The 23811-nt window shown below is 40.1% G+C and overlaps 1 long non-coding RNA gene across 3 annotated transcripts; it reads right to left on the bottom strand.

The window, feature by feature from the left end:
- Positions 1-3672: 3672 nt before the first annotated feature.
- On the bottom strand, positions 3673-23618 carry LOC148189728 (uncharacterized). 3 transcript variants are annotated; one of them, XR_015776400.1, is made up of 8 exons: positions 23288-23618; positions 22189-22297; positions 21387-21563; positions 20366-20445; positions 20184-20246; positions 4841-11575; positions 4385-4578; positions 3673-3959 (listed from the first exon to the last, which is right to left on the bottom strand). It is a non-coding gene; the product is annotated as an uncharacterized LOC148189728 (long non-coding RNA). The 3 variants fall into 3 exon arrangements; XR_015776398.1 differs by having other exon boundaries at positions 3676-3959; positions 4385-11575; XR_015776399.1 differs by having other exon boundaries at positions 3677-3959; positions 4385-11575; positions 22189-22236.
- Between the last annotated feature and the right edge of the window lie 193 nt (positions 23619-23811).

Here is a 23811-nt window from a genome sequence, read left to right as displayed (position 1 = left end):
AGTAGAAACAATTTGAGAACCACAGTAAAAAGTAAAAATGTCAAAATTTGACCTGTCCCAGAAACAGCTAAAAAACAACTCAAAACAACCTAAAATACTGTGCTGAGACACCACACAGCATTAAAACATGCAAAATTAGCCAAAAACACCATAAAATAGCATGTTGAAAAAAATGACACAAAAAGAAAGGCTATAGTATGGCAAAAATGTCAAAATTTGACATTTCCAAAACACAGCTGAAAGCATTTTGAACCACATGACATAGCGTGCTGAGACATGCCATAGTATGTGCCAAAAACAGCTCAAAAATCAGCACAACAGCATAAAATAGAATGCTGAGACAGGCCATAGCATTAAAACAGCCAAAAACACCATAAACATAGCATGTCAAAAAAATGACCAAAAAACCAAGGCTATAGTATGGCAAAAATGTCAAAATTTGACCTGTCCCAGAAACAGCTGAAAACACCTCAAAACAGTCTAAAATACTGTGCTAAGACACAACACAACATTAAAACGTGCAAAAAACGGCCATAACCACCATAAAATAGCATGTTGAAAAAATAACAAAAAAGCAAGGCTATACTATGGCAAAATGTCAAAATTTGACATGTCTCAAAAACAGCTAAAAAGCACTTTAAACCACATAACATAGCATGCTGAGACAAGACATAGCATTAAAATGTGGAAATATGACCAAAAACCTAATAATATAGCATGACAAAAAAACTAATACTATAAATACTATAAATACTATAGAATACTATACTATATATACTATATAATAATACTATAAAAATGTCAAAATATGATCTGTCCCAAAAACAGCTGAAAACATCCAGAAACAGCATAAAATAGCGTGTCAAGACATGCCATAGCATAGAATGTTGCAACAACAGCCAAAAACACCATAATAATGCATGTTGAAAAAAATGACCAAAAAGGCAAGGCTATAGTAAGGCAAAAATATCAAAATGTGACATGTCCCAAAAACAGCTTAACATACCTCAAAACAGCATAAAATAGTGTGAGAAGACATGCCATAGCACAGAATGTTGCAAAACAGCCAAAAACACCATAATAATGCATGCTGAAAAAATGATCAAAAAGGCAAGGCAAAAATGTCAAAATATGACCTGTCCAAAAAGAGCTGAAAACACCTCAAAACAGCATAAAATAGTGTGCCAAGACAAACCATAGCATAAAATGTTGCAAAAAGGGTGTGAAACCCCATAATAATGCATGTTAAAAAAAATGACCCAAAAGGCAAGGCTATAGTAAGGCAAAAATGTCAAAATATGACCTGTCCCAAAAACAGCTGAAAACACCTCAAAACAGCATACTATAGCATGCCAAGACACGGCATAGCACAGAATGTTGCAAAAACGACCAAAAACACCATAAAATAGCATGTTGAAAAAATAACAAAAAAGCAAGGCTATAGTATGGCAAAATGTCAAAATTTGACATGTCCCAAAAACAGATAAAAACAGCAAAAAATAGCGTGCTGAGACAGGCCATAGCATAGAATGTTGCAAAAACAGCCAAAAACACCATAATAATGCACGTTGAAAAAATGACCAAAAAAGCAAGGCTATAGTATGACAAAAATGTCAAAATTTTACATGTCCCGAAAACAGCTGAAAACCATTTAGTATAGCATGCCAAGACAAGCCATATTATAGTATGATGAAAAAACTGCCATTTACATTTTTTAGTATAGTTTGTCATTCAAAATATCATAAAACATCATACTATACAATGGTTCTTAAAATGTTGTTTAAAAGTAATTTAATCGTACAATATGTCATTGAAAAATCTCATTCATCATATAATCATTATTATTATTATAGTGTGTCATTAAAAAATCTCATTAAAATCATATTATGGCATGTCATTGAAAATGTAAGTAAAAAGTCATCAGATAGTGTGTCATTGAAAAATCTCATGAAAAGTCACAGTATAATATGTCATTAAAAACTGTCATTATACAATTATGTTACAAATATTTTTTCTAAATGTTCAGTTACATTTTATGAGAAATATAAAAAATCATTTGTGTTTGCCCTCTCTACACTGCCAGGGTTCAAATTCTGGCGAGTTCAAACTGACTCACGCAGCCATTTTTTCATCAAATGAAATGTACTTAAATGCTTCCTTATTCTTTCTTTCTTTCGTTCTTTCTTTCTTTCTTTCTTTCTTTCTTTCTTTCTTTCTTTCTTTCTTTCTTTCTTTCTTTCTTTTTTCTTTTTTACAAATATTTGAAATAAAATCTACTGAATAATTTACATTTAGTTATCATTGCCTGTAAGTAGTAAATAAATATTATCATAAATATTGAGTCTAATTGTCCTTAAATTAGCTAATTAAAATCTGCGCGATACCTTGGGCAGAGAATGCAAAACACTGGATTGCCCTAAAAACATCCTGACCTCTGTGTCCTTGGTTGTAGCGCCAGCCCTTTTCAATATCATGAGGACAAGCAGTAATTTGAACTATGAGGAATACTGACAGAAAATGCCTCATGTGATCCACCCCCATCTGCTCTGCTGAGGTAAAAGTGAACACAGAGCTGTCTCCTTCTGTTATTCCCATGACTGTTGTTTCCTGCCAGAGCAACAACACTACAGTTTCCTATAAAAAATCAAATTGAAGACTGCTGTTGAATAATACCATGTTTACATATGGCACAACTGCCCATTTATTGACTGCAAAATGTCCAAACATTTTGCATGTCCACTGAACAGGTCTGACCCATACTAAAGGCTCAGAGTCCCAGAGGGCCAGCGAGGGTCTCAGGGCCCCCGTGGTTGAGAATAGGTAGGCGATCTATATTCATTGGCCAGCTTTGGAGAGGCCTGCTGTCATGGCCTCCCCACCCCCCCATGGCAGACCAGACCAGGGACCTGTGTGTGTGTGTGTGTGTGTGTGAGTGCGTGTGTGTGTGTGTGTGTGTGTGTGTGTGTGTGTACGTGCTCCTCATGGCACTAATGAAGTCTGACAGAGATGAATGGAGCTGGACCACACGGTTTCCAGCAACGAGGGGTCCAGAGAGCAGAGCGGAGGGAGTTATCTGCATAAAAACGCAGGGAAGAGAGGAGATGGAGAACATGGAGGTGAGAGGAGAGAAAAAAGAGAGAGAGGAGAAACTGGGATTGGAGAGAGAGAGGGGTAGATAGCATGAGGGACTAGAAGGGGGAGGATGTAGGTGTTTGACTAGACCTGAGAAGGGAGGGAGGTGGCGAAGAATGAGTCACTCTTCATTGGCACCATATTTGCATTGAAGGTCAAGAGACAAGAGAATAACGATACTGAAAAAAGACTAAATAAAGTGAGAAAGGAAAGAATAGGGGAACCACGGGGGGGGGGTAGTGATGGGCAGGAAAGAGGAGAGGAAGTAGGAAAAACAGGAGAGGGCAAGCACTTAGAACCATTTGAGAAATGGGGGCTGGACCCATTAATGTTAATCAAACAGCTCTGACAGATCCTAATGAAGGTTTCATAAGAAGGTTATTCATGATTTCTCTTTGTGCTTTCACTGTCACATGTCCACATGAAAGCCGGACTGGCAGGAGCTGAAGTCTTCATCTCTGGATAATTTAAAATGAATACAAAAACAGGTCAAAAATATCTAGGTGCTTGCTTAGCTGCTGATAACAGGAGGCCTGGAGGGTCCCTTTAACAATAGACTAAATACAAAAATGAAAAACAATAAACAAATAAATAAAATAAATATGGTTTATTTATAGAGCACACAAATTTACATTGGTAAAAGTTGAAAGTTACATACAATCATAAGATAGATCACAAAAGACTGTACATTATTCACACATCAAAAGCCATTTTGAAAAGGTGGGTTGAACTGGGTGCAGAGTTCAGGGGCGGCTATGAAGAAGGCACCGTCACTCCAGGTCCGGTGCTTGGTCCTGAGTGGTGGCGTCCATGAGGTGGGAGGCATCCTGGTTATGGTGGGTTTATGAGTAAGCAGAAGCTTGTTGAGCATTTAGAAAATAAATAAATGAAGCATTGCGACAACAAACACACATGCGCGCACACACACACACACTGAATTTTGCATAGAGCCCCTTTAAAAACTCCAACTTGTGTGAATGCAGGGTAACATTTTGCAGCCCGAACAGGCTTCAGGTATGTGTGAATTATTAGGCTTTTTAGAGTGATGGGCTGTATGACTACCATGGTTATTTACAGCATCTATTTGAGGTGATTATTCAGCAGGGTGTAATGCGTATAACTAACGATGTGAGGAACAGCTACAGAATAATTCACAGCATGTTAAAAGACCTGCACTGTACGGTATAGTGAATATGTGTGTGTTAATCATTGTATTTATTCTAGATATCTGGTAGACCAGCTCTCAGCGTACCTTTTACAGTCATGATAATGACTGTTTTGCAGAGGATGTAGACACATATACATGTTCCCTTCCTGCAGGCCGTCTGTGGTGGCAGCATTGATGTGTTTATGTACCATATGCACCATGCTGGTTCCCATTATGGACCTGGGGCTCTCTCACCTCCCTCCTCCGCTCACCACGATTAACAGCACTCTCCTGTCAGACTAATGAACATGCCAGAAAGCAGAGGAAAGAGAAAAGAGCGGGAGGAAAAAGAGAGAGGGGGGTGGTTATGAAAGAGGCAGAATGAGAGAGAGATTGTGAGATACGAAGAAGGATATTAATAAGGGAATGAAGTGAGAGGGGGAAAAGAAAGGAGGCAACAGAAAGAAAGGGTGATTAGAGAGGATGTAATTTCACACAGTCAGCCATCAGATCTTGTAGTGATCGGGTTTTATTATGACAGCAGGGAGAACAAAGACTCACACTGTATGGAGATGGTCTGACCTGCATATCAGAAGGGCAAAAAAAAGCAAATAATGTAAACAAATAATGACCCACAAACACTGGAGGTCTGTGTAAAAAAAGGGGGGGGGGTATTGGAATAGAACTGTCATTATGAATTCCAATTACTAAAAAAACATTAATTAGTTTTGGTTCATTTTGCTTTCGGTAGTACAATATCCATCATAAAATAAGTGGTTAATTTTTTAGAAAATATTAACGTTTACTTTTTAAGGGGAAAAAAAGGCAAAATGATGTGAAATACAGAAGGCCTTTCCTTTTAGTCCGGCACTCAGTGAGCTTAAGCACCACATTTAAAAGTGCTATCCAGTTAGAGGTGGTGACATTTTATTGTTTGGTGATGCATTCAACGATTGCCAACATGTTCTCATCCCAACTCCTCAAAAACCCTCAATGATGATGTGTTAGGTACCTTCCTGGGTCAGTTTCGGATGTTCACAGACAGCATGTCAATATACACTTTGTTACATGCACTGTGTCTTTTCAAAATACACCTCCATTTGCACAGAAATGTACAGTTTCTGCTCATTTTGCCCATAGCCTTTTCAAAATGAACTTATTAGATAAAACATTGTATTTCTAGGTTTATTTCCTTAAGATTAGGAAGCAAAAGTCTGATTAGGTTTAGAAACAAACATCTTGATTTGACTTAACATTCACATAGTAAACAAGCAGCGGGCTCCCCGGTGAAAGTCCAGAGTTTGACGCTGACATCACAGACAAAGTAACTGTGTTTGACGTGTTGGGAGTAAAAATGGGCTGCAATTACTGATGCTAATACCTTTCTCCCACCTGGACACAAATTTGTGTTTCCTGGGATAGTGAAACTTGCTCTACCTCTGATTGTCTTACCCTGACATGCTTACCCTTATACCAGTCTCACTCTTTTGCCTAAACCTAACCATTCCAACCAGCAACAAGTACCGCCAGTCATAGGGAGAGAAGGGCGGGTCATTCCTTCATTATCGTAGGATTCGCGAAAATCATACCTAGAATGCGTCGCTGCAGAAACATAGCACTCCTCCACTCTCCCACATAAAGCCAAGATTAATGTCTTCCTTTAGAGCTGCAAAACCCCTTTAACAATGTTAACTATGTAAGCACAACTAGCAGTTCTGACACTGTGTGCTACCAGAGCTTACAGTTATTAAGTTATTAAAAGGGGGTTTGAAGCTCAAAATTGAGCAGCTTATTCACCAGTGCGACCTGGGTGGGTACAAAATTTCCACAGCTTATTATCCCACAGCGTTATTATTGGTACTCGCCAAATGAGCAACACTGTTAACAATCTCCTACCAAACCCATCTGGTGCACTCTGCAGTAAACTGAAGAGTAAAAATTTACCTGCAGACCCAGATACGTAAGCGCTCAAAATATTCCAGGCACTGAAGCGATTAACAGTTAAACAATGACATCCTTATTTCCGATAGAGTGCAACTAGCTGTAGCAACTGAATTAAATGAGAAAAAGGATCAACAACAGTGGACTGATTCTCTATAACATGAATACACAGATGAAGATTCCAACAAATTTCATGCTGTTTCAAGTTTGAGGAGTAAAAGCACATTTCTTTATTCTCCTGTACAAAGGAATCATTTTTCTACAAGCCTCAAGTTGTTCACATGAGAGAGCAACTTCAAAGCCTCCATGATGAGATGGTTTGTCATTAATCTGTCGCCTCTTTCACTGTGTATTATGAAAAGAGCTTGGAGCATGTAAAATGAGTCAGTCTGCCTCTATAGAGTGAAGAGCTGGTTTATCTGCTGTTATGTTTTCTGTTTGTTGTATGCTGGGAGACCACAGTGGAAATAAGACATGAGGCTTCATTGTGTTTCCATCCCTGATGAATATAACTACTGCAGAGAGGAGAGTTATGGTGTATTTTTAAGCATAAAACATATCAATCAACGATGAGCTACTTTGTCATTTCCTGCACACACACTTGCTGTTCAGACCTGTAGATGACCGATTTCCCCTGACACCTATTTTCCTCTAAAGCCGCCTGGTGCCACACAGACAGTACAGTGCAGCTTTCAGCCCTGCAGTCAGCCTTGAGTGAAACAATGATGACAAGATTATTAAATCTGATAGCGCCACAGATGTTGTGCTCCTGTATTCTGTGTTAAATGAAAGAGAACCAAGGTAAGATGATAATGATGACCTCAACAAATGCCCAACCTGTAAATGGCTATTTATACAGCAAATTAATGCATGTACAATGTCACATTTGAGCACTTTGAGAATTAATGTCCATGAATGATGATCAGAAATAATTCCATCAGCTTGTTAATAAATCATTTACTGCCGCTTCCCTGTATCTGGGCTAGATTAGTGGGGGAAATTCATAAAACGAGGAGATGGGAGGGGGGAAGGTTGCTGTGGCAACACTAATGACACCCACCCCCTCTGTCTATATGTGCTGGTCCTTTCCTCAAGATACTATGTAATTGCAGCGGCTGCAGAGGTTGGTAGTGCAAACCCTTATGGAAAAAGCTTTGATTTAACCTGCTGCGTGTGTGTGTGTGTGTGTGTGTGTGTGTGTGTGTGTGTGTGTGTGTGTGTGTGTGTGTGTGTGTATGTTGTTTGATGTTTCAAGAGGAAAATTCTATACTACGGCATTTTTTCCCCCACACAGTTAAAATTTGTGATCTTGAGCAAGTCTCTGCCAAATGCGTGAAATGATAAAGCCCGCACTGTGATGTACTTGATTTAATCAAAGTGGAACAAAACTATTAGATCAACAAAAGCACCAAAGGCATTTTCATGGAACATGTTCTCATTATATGATCCTTGAGTGTGTACAACTATAAAAGAAATTCATTAGGGTGCAAAAGCAAGCATTTTACGGAGTCGGCAAATCAGTGCAGATGCTAAAGTTTCAACAGTTTACTTTCCATGAAATAACTTCATGAAATAACAATTGAACTTTAACTATTTATTCATTGATTATTAAATTTAACATTTTCAGCCTGTTTTGTTGTTTTACTTTTTACTTATTTACTTCATCCTTCCTTCCTTTCTTACTCACTCACTTACTTATTATTAATATCATATTTATTAATTTTTGTCCTATTATTTATCCTGCCTCTGGTGTTTACTTACTCACTTAAAAGTAGTTCAGAGTGTGTCTTTATAAAAAACAGTCATATGTTGTCACTAAAGGTTTTTTTTTTTTTTTTTTTTATTAACAGAGACATCGCAACTTTCCCTCCTGGGATTGTGCCATTCCCAAAACTGGGTATTTTAAACCAAAATCAAAGAATGTATAAATAATAAGCGTAGCTACCATGATCTTATCAACTGGTTTGTGGCCCCCTGCTTGAAGCCTGGAGTTCAGCCATCTTGGCTGTTTTGGAGCCAGAAGCGATCATACTTGGGCAAAAGGCTGCCGCTGTGTAGGAACAACAGTGGATCTGACTGAGAAGCAGAGGACACTATCAGCAGACAGTCTGTCACTCACAGTGAGCCACCCTTAATTATGCCCAACTTTAAGCCTTAAAAAAATGAAAATGGGTGAGTTATATGAAAATTCACCCCTGTGCATTTGCCATGAAGGCGGATATAGGCAATAGAGAACGGTTAAGAGCATAATCTTTTCCAAATCATAACCACCTGGTTTTGTGCCTTGACCTAATCACATGCTCACCACAGCATTGCTGAAATGTAAAATTTCAGTGTATCAGCTACATTATATTTTGCAGAAAGTTACAATTCCAACATTTTTTCTGGGTTGTGTTTGCACCGTTTATGCAAGTCTCATGTTCAGTATTTGCTCCTGTTGAATTCTTTTTGCCAAAGGTGTGTTTACATGTACATATAGCCTACATAGATGTCTTGCTGTGTGTCTACACATTGTGACCTTGTGTCACTCTGCAAACACTATGTGTTCTCAGTTTATCTGCAGGGTAGGAAAGCTAAATGACTGGGTTTGCTACAATTCAAATTAAGTTAATCATTTAACTGGGATGGTGTTGTTTAAAAATTGATGATGCTTCAAAGCCAATAATAGCAGATTTTTTCATTCTGATAAAAAAAAATAATGCTTTAATATTTCTCTGTGTAAGCAATAGGCAGGCACAGTGATGCTTAGCTCACATCCCTCTGACTGGGATTCGATGACTGAGGAGCCCGGTCTGTTGGTGTGAAGAGAGGCTTAGGCCCATAGGCTGATTACTGATTACCACAGTACTGCTGAGTATGCTAAAGCACATAGGCTCAAGGTGGGCTGGGTCACTATGATTAAGGGAAAAGGAGGGTGGGTGTTGTGGATTGGAGAGCAGAGAAGGGGACAGGGCCACTGAGATCCCACCAAGAGAGAGAACTGCTGAGGTGGACCAAGTAAAGCCATTACAGGCAAAATCATCTCCCTCAACTGCCAACCTGCATAACCATTCGGAAAACACATGAGGAAACTGTCTACTTTTTAAAGAAAACACACCAGGAAATGACACAAATGCTATATAATGACAATGTTTGGAGCAGTGCTTGTCCACAGTTGCTGTTAAAAGTGTCAGCCACTGATACAGAGCCTGACCCCTTTTAAACACTGGAATAAAAATGTGGAACAGGAGGCCTGGAGCAAATCCCTGTCAGTATGTCTGGGGTCATGGAGTCAAGTCTTGAGGGGAAGAGGTTCAGCTCTTAAACACATGGAGAAATACAAAAAGAAAATGTGCTTTGGTAAAGGAAACCATCTTAAAATGCTGAATTTACCATTAATCTGTATGTGTGTGTGTGTGTGTGTGTGTGTGTGTGTGTGTGTGTGTGTGTGTGTGTGTGTGTGTGTGCGTGTGTGTGTGTGTGTGTGTGTGTGTGTGTGTGTGTGTGTGTGTGTGTAAAGACCCAGAGTGAAGATTATTAAATCCATTTGTGTGTGTTCATGTGTCCCCTTGAGGTAGATCATGATTTTATTGCCCGGTTATTGCCAAGGTGTAACTGTCCAATTGCTAGAGGTGAGACCATAATGAAGTTGGCTTTTATTGTTTTAACAGTCAAAGTCAAGAGGCCACTTCCCAGCTGCATGACACAGCATTTTATGCAAACCTAGATGTGTGTGTGTTTGTGTGTGTGTGTGTGTGTGTGTGTGTGTGTGCGTGCGTGCATGCGTGCGTGCGTGCGTGTGCGCGTGCGTGCGTGCGTGTGTATCTGTGTGTGTGCTTGGCGTGAAAGAGAGAGAGTATAAGAGAGAGAGAGATCAAGTGAGTGCTACCTTTATTTACAAGTATGTATTTACTTGCAAGCTTACATTTGACTTAAAGGACTACACTGGTGATTTTGCCTGTTTTTACTGCTATTCCTGTCAACTATTGCCATTCATTCATTTTTGTTTGTATGAAAATCAGTTTGTGGGCTACTGAAACTTGCTTGAATGTAGTAATAATCACAGTGTATATCAAATCTGTTAAACCCAATTTTGAGTCATTTCAGTGGGAACAATAGAGAGAAAACACTTAATTGGCAGCTTCAGTCTGACTAACAGGACACAGGTGTCCTAATCAAGCCTGAATACAGTGACTGCTATTGGAGAACAAGGCATGGGGAAAGGGTATGGGGTAACCCCTTCACATTTCCCCCTCCCCTGGAAGCTCACTATCAGGAGCACTTCTGGGTCAGTATGGGGAGAACCCTTATACAGCTTGGTTAGATTTACTAAGAGGTAAGTGAGAAAATATTATTGGAATTAAAGTGAATTTGGCTATGTTAATGAAAACCAGAAGCTGCTGGAAATGTTAGAAATCTTAAACACAACATTGTGGTTTACAGAGTTGTTAGATGTGATGTAAAGTACATGTGATTTTTAGTAGATGGGCCAAAACATGCAAAAACAAATTATATTATCCTTCAAAAAAGTGGATTGATTCCACAAAACAGCATTATGAAATCACTGAAAAGTAACAAGCTGCAAAGAAAAGGTCACAATAAGGCAAGTGTGGCTGTCTTTTCAATAAGAGCCATCAGGGGCCTTTTAAAAAGAACTGACCAATGACACGACATGAAGAAATGCCACAGCAGAGGGTCTTGTGACCAACAGCCTCACTGCCACACCAAATCAATATTCGTTAACACTGAAGCTATGTAATGTCAATTACATACATAACATTTTCAAAGCACTACACTGAGTCACACAAAGGAGAAGCTGAAATGTTTGCTCTAATTGATCGCACGGAGCCCTTCTTATGACCCACTGTACCAATGCTTTTCTAGATGCACATCGTCCACACTTCATTTGTGCTCATCTGGAGAAAATTGATATCACTGCAGAAGAACATATTAACTCAAAAGAGATAAGCTGCTCTTCTTTTGCTCATGTGAAATCTGGAATTCACTCCCATGTTGCAAGCCACAGCATATTTACCCTCCTACCCACACACACACACACACACACACACACACACATACAAACACACACACACACACACACAGAAACAGTATGGCTGCCAGGCAGGGTGGAATTACCAGAGATGTGCTTCAACTTGCCCAACGACATTCCCCAGAAACCATGGCAACCTAGGTATAGCGAGAGTGTGTGTGTGTGGTGGTGTTTACTTGCCTTTAAGGATCTCCAGTGCCCATCAGCCTCACACAGTATGACTGACTGCACCGACCCTCACTGGAGCTACTCACATCTTTCAGGAGCTGAATAGGGTCAAGCCTGCATGGCAACAATCTCTTCTTCCTTTGTGGCTCTTGGGGATCCTGAAAAGAAACCAGGAGGGCATAAAACTCATTCACTGACTCACCCACTCACTTGCACACACTCACACACATACACACATGGACACGAACATGTACAGCTGCAGAATGTGGTGCTCCAGTGGGAATAAAAAGGTAAGTGCAATGCAACCTCAAACTGACCCTTGGTTGAATGAAGGTGCATGCATACGTGCACACAGACACATGTACACAGACTAAACTCCATCCAAAGACTCCATCACCATGTTTCAAAGGGGAATCCAGCATTAACTCTACTTATCTTTAACCCTTTACAATAAGCAGCTGGTATATTTCAATAATACCTGGTTGTGCACAGTTGAATGTGGATTCCTGAGCTACGGGTGGGAAGAAGCTAAGGGTCAGTTTACACATCTCTCCCTCTCTCTTTCTCTCCCTCTCCTCAATTATTCATACACTATAACATCCTCTCCAGCACCCTAGCCAATCACCATAAGCCAAGAATGAGGAGAGGAGGCTTGGGGGAGGGCACGGGGAAACTTGGGAGTGAAGAAAGAGCTGATGAATCCGTGGGCTCCGCAAGGAACTGCCACTCACTCACTCACTGCAGGCTCCATTATCTGCTGAAAGGTATCAGGCGCGGAAGTATCTGAAACTGTAGATGGTACACACACAAGCATGTACACATGTACGCTCATTACATACAACGGCTTCACCCCCCAACCTCTCTCTCTTTAATGCACACAAACAAGCAAGGAAGCCTTCGCTGAACAATACCTCCACAATTGCTGTGTAAGCATTAGCATAGTAATGGTGTCTTGAATATAGAGTCAGGCACAGCTCTTAGGTTATTAGACCCACTCCAGGTGCCCTAAATCTAAAACTGATCCTGCTCAAGCATGGCTGAAGGCTCATTTTATGTGTCAAAGCAACATTTTTCTAAGGGCTCACTAATATTTGTGGAACAGATGTAATTGTATGTGAAGCAGGCTAACTGAGGGATAACGTGTGTGTGCAAAGATTTTCGAGTAGGAACAGATGAGGATCTGTGCCTGGATGAAAAAATAAAGTGAAGGACCCAGAGCAATAAAACACTGCTCAGCTTGAATAATAACTTAATACACATTGGGAAAAAAGGATGATGTTAGGTAAGTCTGTGCCATCTGTATCAGCATATCAAGTAAACAAATTACATTTACATGAAGATGGAAGTAGAAAATGGTTTAGTGGTCAAAAGTTTAAAAAAAGAATGAATGAAAGCAAATGTCCTTAATGGTCAAAAGTCTTTTGAGAGCATATTTAAAGGGGCACTCATGCAGTTTAGTATTCCATCAAGTTGGGGAACCCACCCCCACCAGAGACAAACATCCAGAGATTTTCTACAGATGTTTAGTTCTAGTGAGTCAAACTCCAAAATCACTGGGTCCTACATGTCCCATAATGCAACTTGACAGTCTTTAATTAAAATTCTTCTGCCTCCTAAATACTCATCTCTTTTAAACCCCCTATCTCCATTGTCTGTGAAAAATGTCAAGTTTCAAACTCAAAGCCAGATAACCCAGATGACATAATAATAATGTCATAAAGGTTAGTATTTGAAAACTCTGAGCCACTGATTACAAAACAGCTGTTTTCAAAGTGTGTGTAGTGCTCATTATGATGAAAAACATGAACTTGGCAGAGTGCCCCTTTAAAACAGACATTACCCTACATGTTAGTTAATTTGAAAACAAATGAAGTTTTGTGTCATTTTGTTCCATTTGATCATATCAGTCACAGTAAAGCCTGGTGTATTGTAATACCTGGCTGTTTAAAATGCATACATATTGCACATTGTTGTGAGGAGCTGAGTAATCAGCCTAATCAGGTTCCTCCCTGGTGTGAGGCCACCACTGACCTCTTTCCCACAATGCATTTTGGTGGCTGCAGGGCAAAGGGTGTAGCTCAGTGCCACAAGGGAGCTTTCCTCCTGCCCTGTAACACACAGCCAAAACCTTTATTCCACTCCTCTCTTCTGCTCTGTCTTTGAACACAAAGTAAAACACAAAGAGAGTGGAAGAGTGCAGGGCAGAAGAGAGCAACAGAGACAATGAACAGCGTTTTTTTAATGAATATATGGCATTATGGGCAAAGAGAGCAAAGCAAAGAAGTAACCAAAAAAGGGAAAATAGGGAAAAAGACGACAGAAAAAAAGAAAGAGAAAGGACATATCAAATTCTGTCCAATTACAGCAGGAGCTGAGGCGTAAAGTGAAATGGTTAAGGGAGGGAGGAGGTACTCTACAAACCTAATATAGCCTGATGGAGAGGAGAGGAGAGGAGAGGAGAGGAGAGGAGAGAGGATTGAGGCCAGTGGATGTCAAGACAGAAAGGTGAGAAAAGGAATGGACTGTGAAAAGGGATGGTGATAAAGAGGTGAAAAAAGTAGCGAGAGACAAGAAACCATATTAAAAAATAATGATGATTAGATTTACCAGCAGCAAAAAGGGGAATATGACTGGGTCATTGAATGGGTCATGGGCATTTGGCAAACTTCTGTAGACACTTAATTACTACAAGTTTCATTTTAACAACTGGATTGATGGGAATTTTGCAAGTAATTGAATAAAAAATGAAAAAATAGTTAGAACAAAGATTAGATCAAATGGCAGGACAAATGTGTCAAACCAATTGTGGCCTAAAAGTAAAGCTAACACTAAAGAATAGATAACAAAATTGAAGGTGAATTTATTAAGAACACAATATAAAATGAATAAATAAATGGCCACACAATACTCCAAGTCCCTGTACACTAATTCATCTTGTGGGCACCCAAGAGAGGAGGCCCACAAGGTAATGACTGACAATGGACATTTATCACAGTTATTATAACATAAAATATGCCTTTATCGGATAAGTCATATCAGCTGACAAATACTGTACATTACTAAGCACTTGCAACATCCTCACTGCTCATACCAACAAAAACCAAGATTGTTTACAGAGAAACGATTAAATCATTGTTTGCACCAATGGCAAGACAAACATTTAATATAGTGGTCAGTCTGTAAAAGCAGACCAATTAAAACCCAAAGGCATAAAATAAAAGCTTAAGTCTTAGATGCCAAGAGAAATGAAAGAAAAATAATCCCAGCTGATATTAGTCGAGAGGCTGCACCATGGACAAGATACCAGACCATCACAGGGCTGACACATAGAGACAGACAACTAATCATGCAAACATTCACACCTCTGGCTAATTTAGTCACCAATTCGTCTGCATGTCTTTGGACTGTGGGAGGAAGGAGAAAAACCTGGAGAAAACCCATGCTGACACGGGAAGAATATGCAAACTCCACGCAGAAGGGCCCCAACTCCAGGTTCAAAGCTTCCACCCTGGGTTAGAACCTGGACCCTCTTGCTGTGAGGAGACAATGCTAACCACTGCACCACAGTGCCACCTAAATCCTATAACATGCACCATCTAATTTGACAAACAAAAACTAGAGGCTGAACAAAATTTATCATGTAATAAGCACAAATGAACATTCAAAATGTGCTTTTTTTCCCCCTTTATATTCAACACTGCTTATTATCTCTACATGTAAAGCACACATTACAGCTTTGCACTCCACATCCTCTGTATCTTTAATGAGGAGCAAAAAGTAAAGGAGAGGAATTGCTCTGAAACTGATACACGTGTCTCCTCACAGACCCAGCTCTTGATCTTCTAAAAGTGGCAGATCTTCTAAGGCTTTTTCATACCATCATCTGTACTCCTTTTAAAATATGAAATGAGATCTTGTTGTTATTCTTCTTCACATGCACTGCCTTGATTTTTATATAGAGACAGAAAGACCTAGTAAGCAGAGCATTTAGCAAGCATTTATATGGACATAAATATTTGTAATACATTGTACTCTTTATGCGAACTCGTATTGTGAATGCACAGATCTGCTTTTCAGCTGTTTTGTTTAATGATTCTTTTGACATTGTAAAACAAAGTGGCATGTAATAAATGTGTCACACTGTGTGTAAGCAGCGGACAGTAATTAAATTTTTATGTTTTCCACACAAGATTATCTGTCTGATCATGTGTGTGTGTTTGTGTGTGTGTGTGTGTGTGTGTGTGTGTAAAAGATGAGTGTTTCAGTGTGTTAATATGCACACTCTGATTAACACTCAAAGTCAGCCAGTGAATGATAAATTAGGCAAGTTTTAATTCGCTCACCACCAAAGGGAATTAGAATCATTCACTCTCACACACACACACACACACACACACACACACACACACACACACACACACAAACACACACACACACGGGAAACAGATAAACAAATTAGTACAAAGGGGAGGAGATTAGAGACCAAATGAGTTTACCCATACGCCATGACGCTGATTACTCTGAGACGAATACCTTTCCCCTCATAATATCCTTCCACTGTTTATGACTTGATTGTGCTGTAAGTCTCATTATGGAGGACAAATGAATGAGAGACAGTGGCAAACAGTGAATGACCTCATATTTAGAGGACACTTGCAGTGGAGGGGGTTCGATGCTTTCCCGAAATGTGACTTCATCATTAATCTCCGGTTATATGAATGAGGAATAGCTACAATTTACAATCATTTAGTTTTCAATTAATCTGTTGATTTTCCTTTTTATTGATTGTCCAGTTGATTAAATGTCATAAAATGCCATTAATAAAAACCTCGAGCCCAAAGTGACATCTGCAGTTAACCCGTTTCATCTGACCAGCAAAACAAGCAAAGGTATTTAAATTCCCATCATATGAAATAGAAAAAAGCAGCAAATCCTTACATGTGACAAGCTGGAACCAGACAATGTTTGGCTTTTTTGCTTGATAAGTGACCATATGTGATTATTCAATTATCAAGACTGTCGATTAATTTCCCTGTTGAATCACTAATAGACTGAGTTTTAACGTTTATTCTTTACCTTGGAAACAAAAGTTGACAAAAACAATCCCCCCTAAAGGTTTATTTAAGCTCTGCTGGAGCTGTCGATCACATCCACATGATCGTCATTAGCAGTGGATAATGATGATAATGTTTTGAAGTTGTTGCTGTCAACTGCTGCAGCCAAAACTCATCCTGTGTTCCAAATCCTCATACTTTTTCTTTTTCTTTTTACTGTAAGTACATACTGTTGCATGGAGTATTAATACAATGGACATTCTACTCTGTCATAACATTGCATCCTCAACAGCTGCCATCTGTCTGTGGTTCAGTCGATGTGATGTATCTTCTGTTGCACAGAGTACTGTTGGTAAGAGTGGCCAGAAAAGCTATCGGGCTTACTGCAAAATGCAACTGGTATTGATCTGTTATTTTGGGCATACTTTTGACATACTATTGGACCATACAACCTCTTTTTCTGGCATACTAAATAGCATGGTAATATGGCTATTGGAACACCACATCAATTTTCAAGCCAAAAGTGGACGAGAAGTTCTAAAATGCTTAGATGAAAAAAAAATCATAAATTTTGACATCTACATGTCATTGGCAAGTTAAGCTGATGAGAAACATTGTGACTGTGTTCAAAATCGCTCCCAATTTACTATATAGTACACTATATTTACTGCGTGCCATGTTATTTGAGCCTCTGAATTCTGATTGCATACATTCATAGTCCCTCAAACTGAAAAAAGTTCCCAACAATCCCACTATGTAGGTGTCCAAACTAGAGAGTTAACTGAGTGTCTGTTGTTGCTAGTCTCAAAATGGCAAAGAAAAAAGCCAATTCCTGCATACACTTCTTACCTCTGCATTGATTTATGAAAAGAACTGTTGATGGAAGTTTCTCAAGACACATTTAAACAACATAAGGTGACACAGTGCTTAAATACAGCTCATAATTGCCTGTGTAATCATGATCACACAAAAACAGCCAATTAAGATTCTCTACTTTTCAAGCATGCAAAATAGGTCAGTGCAGTACACAAATGCCTGCTGAATAGCGCTAGATTTATCCATATAAATGCACAAAAATATGGAGACGAAGCAAGTGGTTTGCATGTTGCCTTCCACTCATCAAGTTTTCAAAACTGCACCAAGAATTCATAGACATGAGTTAGCATAGATCATGTTTCAGACTAGATGTTAAGAGTATCTAGTCGTCTTACACATCCTTGGATCAGGTCATAAGAAATGCAAAACTTTTCACAGCTGACAGGAAAAGTTTCATGAAAGCCACTCTGATTTCTCTTAAAGAAAACCACAGCATCACCTCACAAAACAAAGGAAAAAAACCCCCAAACTGCCATTCTGACACAACAAAAACCCAAAGCAGAGACTGTACCACAGTGCAGGTCAGCCAGTCTCTAATTCTTATTTAGCTCTGAAAATGGGATAATGATGATAATGAGTATGATTACCAAAATGGACGTCTTGGAGCACAATAATCTAAACTGTCCAACACAAAGAGAAAAAAGGATCTGTGCATTTTTTTCTCTGTGTGTGTGTGTGTGTGTGTGTGTGTGTGTTAAGCTTACAGTACTACTCTGTAAATGAACTGGCATTAGCATGCTCTGAAAAGGAGCCGGGCCGCGGTTGAAGGGAGCAGGTGAAAATCTCACTTTGAATCATTTCCCCTCCCGGTCCCGGCCATTGTTCCTGTCCTCACACATGGCAGAGGCAGAAAGAAAGGATCCTATTATTCCGGCCCAAGCCTGTTCTCCTCGTTTATCGTTTAAAGAGGGGGAAGAGAGGGGGAATATTCTGATGGAAAGCAGGGCCTCTGTGGCAGCCTAGCAGTTGTGTGCCAGCTGAAAAGACTCTGCGGGCTGAAGCTGCGGCGGTGCCCACCACCTGCTGAGCTCTTTCTCCTTCATCTCGCTCTGCTCGCTTTCTCTGCCTTTCACCGCCAAGCGCTCAGTGACTCAGCAGTCCAGGTTCAATTCAGGCTGAGGTCTTGTGAAATAAAGAAAAAAAGGAGGGTACATAAAGAGAGAAAAAAGATTAATTTCTTGAGTGGGAGATTGAAAGGGGGTGAAAGAAGCAGGCAGATACATAGGTACTGTATTTTGTTGTGCCTTGAAAGAAAGGCCTAAGCTGCACCTGGCTCTGGATTTTGAAGTGATTTTCATGGGCGCTGAAGGTTTAACTAACTCTCTTCCAGAAATCCGCAAGATTTCAGGAGCTTGTATAACGCAGTCAAGTCACTGTGCCTACTTTGGCCTTAATTGTCTTCTTGTCATACCAGCAACATAGGCCTTGAACATCCTCCCCATGCTCCATAAACAGACCCACTGAATTTAAGATCAGGTATTGATGCTCAGAGTGTGCTCAGCCCCCATCAATACTGATGGGTTATTGATGAAGGAGTGAGTGAATCCTTGCACAGCACCATCATGAGACTGGGAAAGATGTGTGTTCGTGTGTGTGTGTGTGTGTGATGAAATAATGAGATTGGGCTAGAGCAAGGTGTTGTAATATATACGTGTGCACACTCACGCAGCAAAAATCAATGAAAACCCACACAAATGGAGATATATACATTGCCTGCAGCGCTGCACTTTTGTGCCAAGACACGTGTCATCCCAGTGGGATGGGATCCTCTGCACTCTTCCCTGAGGAAAAAGAGGAGGAGGAGGAGGAGGGCACAGTTAACTGCATGGACAGGGGGAACTGCCCCACAAGCAGAGGCAGCAAGATGAAAAGATGCAATTATGAAAAAGAGGCAAAGTGTTGGAACTCAGGACAATCAGGACAGAGCTTTGTATCAGAGGGGAAAGTGAATCAACGTGTCTCTCTGCCCCGCTACTCCAGGAGCAGGATCTCATAACGGCTCTACAGACAACCTGGGGCTCAAAGGCATAAATTCAACATATTGTTAATAATTGATGTGCATCAAAACAGTGAAGATATATGCACACATGATCAGAATGCATAAATTCAACTTGTGGGTGATTCACTCTCCTCTCAAGGGGCTTTATCAATCTGGTTCATGCGCTGCTGGTATAGCTTTCCTCCCTCTTCACAGCAAGTTTGGACAAATAGAAGTTGGTTTGCATTCAGTTTCTGCATCTGTAGCTCTTTCTTTTAAAAAAAAAACCTCTGCTTAATCAACCTAATTGCCTAGCAAGTGAGGCTTTAACATAACAAACAGAATGTATATAGTGGTGTCAGCGTACATGTCCTTTAGATCTCGAGTGTGTCTCCGTCTTTTTAAAATCATGTTGTTTCTCAAAGCATCACTCAAACCCACACAGCATGAATATTTCACTCAAAGCAAGCATCATACAGCTTCAACCAAGCACTGGACCAAGTTGATCATGTGATAATGAGCACAAACAGAATGTATATAGTGGTGTCAGCGTACATGTCCTTTAGATCTCGAGTGTGTCTCCGTCTTTTTAAAATCATGTTGTTTCTCAAAGCATCACTCAAACCCACACAGCATGAATATTTCACTCAAAGCAAGCATCATACAGCTTCAACCAAGCACTGGACCAAGTTGATCATGTGATAATGAGCAGAGAAATGTGTATTTTTAATATGTTTGAAGAAATTTAAAGGAGCAGTGTGTAGGATTTAGAAATAAAAAATTAAAATTTCTCTGGTGTTCCAAGTATGAACTCTCTGTTAGAATTCCTTCAATGATTATTATTTAAACAGTTCTTACCAGGAGCCGAATTACATTGCAGAGGTCTCTTCCTCTTGAAACAAGTATACCAGGTGATTGAAACTGGGCGGGGGAAAAAAACAGTGGATAAAGCAGTCTCATGTTATAAAGCAGGTTTCTCCAGCATTATTCGGCTTGTCACAATCATGTTGTTAGCCAAGCCCCTGCTAATGTGTGCTCACCTTTTTTCTCTGATATCTTACGATCCAGACATTCAGGAGGTTTTTACTGGAAGCTAAATTATCCACAGAGGTCTCTTCCCCTACAAAACAAATGGACTGAGTTAAACCAGTAAAAACACAGAATAAAGCAGTTTAACATTGTATTTTAAAAAAGTTTCTCAGACCATGAGTTTCAGGCTCGTGGCAGAGGGGCTGCTAACTATGCCGGCCGAGGCAAAGGCACAAATACACCTGTCTAGATCCAGTGTTTCATTTGTCCATTCTGGGCAACTGTAACATGTCAGCACATCATTGTGGACTCCATGGAAGGACACCCACTCTGTACATTGATATAAACGGCTCATTCTAAAGTAAAACACAACCATTCTTATGTTCAGGTGATTATAAACAAAAGTAAATATACTTATTATATTTTATTCAGTTTCTGTCAATATATCTCCCAAAATCACAAACTGGACCTTCAAGGAGAATTTCAGGAGTGACAAGTGAAGACTTTAAAGGAAAAGCTTGTTAACTTAGGACATATATTCATTCACTTTATTGCAGTAAATAAGTGAACATCAGCACCGCTATAGTATATTTGCTGTGAATATGACACCATTAGAGGGTTATCTTAGCTAAGCACAAAAACAGCCAGCCATGCTCAGTCAAAAGAAATGCTTACAATCACTAATAAACATGTTTTTGTTTCATCTTTACAAAAAAAGTGTGTAAAAATGACAAGTTGTGGTCATGTGCTTGACTCTTCTAACTTGCTGATGGCTGTAGCATTATATCTATTGAACAGACACTGGAGACGTACAGATTACTATATATTTTATCACAAATAAAGCAAATAAACATATTTACAAAAATGTCACTATTCTTCAAATGGAAACTGAGCCAGCGACCAAGACAAGATCTAGAGTCCCTCTGCTTAATATCAGCATGTAGACAAGAGGGTCATCTGGCACTGGAGATAAAGGTGGGTGTGGGTCGTTTGTGTATGTGTGTGTGTGTGTGTGTGTGTGTGTGTGCGCACCACTTTTAACAGACGCTGTCCATCTCCCTCGCCCACCATGGGCAGGCCAGGCATCTCTCAGCCGCATTCCTCAGATAATAGAGGGCCATCCCAGACGAGCAGAGGCAAGCCTCGACCCACCTGGGCAGACCCTGGTGAATTCCACTCATGCTCGCAGACCCACTGGGATAAGAAGAGCTGGGGAGAAGTGGGGGCATTTTTAGGAATTTCAGCGTTCTGCTGAGTTTCAGCTCCTTGTCCTCAAGGAGCCAAAACAGCACTCAACATGAATGACCCCTAGCAAGCAAACAGACACTCCAGGTCTTTGCTGTGGGTAATGTCCACCCTGTACCGACCCACCCACCCACTCCCCTCCACTCTCACTATTGTGTTTACTTGGCGCTGATGTTAGGGGAGAGAGGGGCTCGGTTGGGGGAGGGCAGGGTAGGGCGACCGACACCAGGGCTATTGTTTCTCAGCGACCCCCATTCAGGGTCATTTAGCATGTGACACCTCCAGGGGCACAGTGCATTACTAATGGCACAGAGGAGCAATAAATGTGCCAGCTCCCTACTCTCTGACCTGAGTCACTATGGTGAGAAATAAGGCGGGAGAGATAAGAAGGCAGAAACATGAACAGAACAAGGAGGGCAAAATCATTGTCACAATATTATAGGCACCAGAAAGCCACAGAGAAAACGCACAGTGGAGGAAGGATGGCAGCGAGAAACACCAAGCACACGATAAGGTTAAAGGAGCTCATCTGCATACCTGAGGAGGGTGTGTGCTCGAGTATGTGTGATATATGCAAGAGTGTGTTTACCTTAGGTGACAGGAAGGTCAGCAGCCCATAGACATGGGATGGGCACTCCTGCCAGGGCATCAAAAGGAATATGAGAAAGAGACACTGGGGGGAGGGGGCTGCAGACAGACTGGAAAAGGCACAGTGTTAAAACAGCTGAGTGTGTCCCAACTGTCCACCATGTTCAGTTTTGAAAGGGATATTAAGACTTTTTATTTCATCCCTCGGAGACCCACATAGACCCATTTTTGTCTTTTTTTATGGGTGACAAGGGATCTTTAGGTGGAGTTAACAGGTCAACAGTATTTGCCACATAGAAGTAGCTAATCATCTGAAAGCAGGAAACTTGAAGATTAACTTGCAACGTACCTCAGATTTGTGTTAGGTTTATCCCGTCATAAATATGTAACAAACACTATGTCTTGGTTCGGCGCCTATTCAAACTTCTAGAGTTTAGAGTGCACAAGGGCTTAGAATATCCTGACAAAAGTATACGATCGTTATTGCCATGCTAAACTATGTCTCAGAAATTTTTGCAGCAATTTTGGGGTTGATGCCATTAGTTACACAGTTTTGTTATTAAATTTAAGCAACTTGAGAATTGATTTTTTAAAAGGTTTTTTAATGGTTAAAATCACCAAAAAAAAAAAAAATATTAGATATGGCAGTAAAGACTCAGCTGTTTGAGGGAGCTCTCAATGAATTGGAACAGTGAGCAGGATTGTGCTGAGAGCTAATCCCCAAACACTTCTGATAAGACATCAGATATATGTACATAAACATAAGCTTAGCAAGATAATACTAAAGCTGCAATGACATGATGGAGGGAGCTGCACAACATTGCAATAAGAGAGTCAGCTGAGTAACAGAGTTTACAAAGGACCTAAACACTTGGTTTAGGATATGATTGGATAATACTGATTACCTGGTGGCAAACATATGATCCATTAATAAGCTAATGATATGTGACAGCTGATGTAGATCAGCTGATGTGACCAGGACTTCAGGACTCTGCCTGAATGACAACTGAAGGCTATGCTATATTACTGTAATGCTTCTTTTTATGCTGTTTTAAAGGAATATTTCACACCAAATGACCATTTACATTGCAGTTACTCACCCCTTGACTTTGTGGAGAAAACTGTTTTTCTTGCATGTTTCTGGTGAACAAAGAAAAATTAATTGGGTTCCATAGTTAACAACAGCAAAACTTTCAAAACACACAACTCCTCGGTGCTTCCTGAACAGACAGCCTTTTCTGACGGGGACCTGAACTGAATTTTATCTTTCTGAATACTGGAGCAGCTGGTCTATCTGCCTCTCCCTCCTTGATCGATTAGTTTGTGTTATTGTGTGACTTTGGTGTGTAGCTTGGATAAACCAAAGTCACATAATTACAGATACAAACTTCAGATAAAGGCAGTGGAGGAGGCATGCAGACCAGCAGCTAGAGCTACAGCAAGAGTTAAACGGAGACCAGGAAGTCACTGAATTACTTGTGCATGAGTGGCAAACAGTAAAATTGTGCAATGTGGCAAAAGGAAATGACTCAAGAATGACAATAAATGTCAAATACAGAAAAACTAGCGGCCACAAGTTAACCATGGTTAACTGCTAATAAAACACTTGTGGCAGGAAACTTGC

This window comes from Plectropomus leopardus, chromosome 4 (assembly GCF_026936395.1).
Source record: "Plectropomus leopardus strain MGB_pleo_1.0 chromosome 4, ASM2693639v1, whole genome shotgun sequence".
Classification (NCBI taxonomy): domain Eukaryota; kingdom Metazoa; phylum Chordata; class Actinopteri; order Perciformes; family Serranidae; genus Plectropomus; species Plectropomus leopardus.
This window is presented reverse-complemented; position numbering and strand designations above follow the sequence as displayed.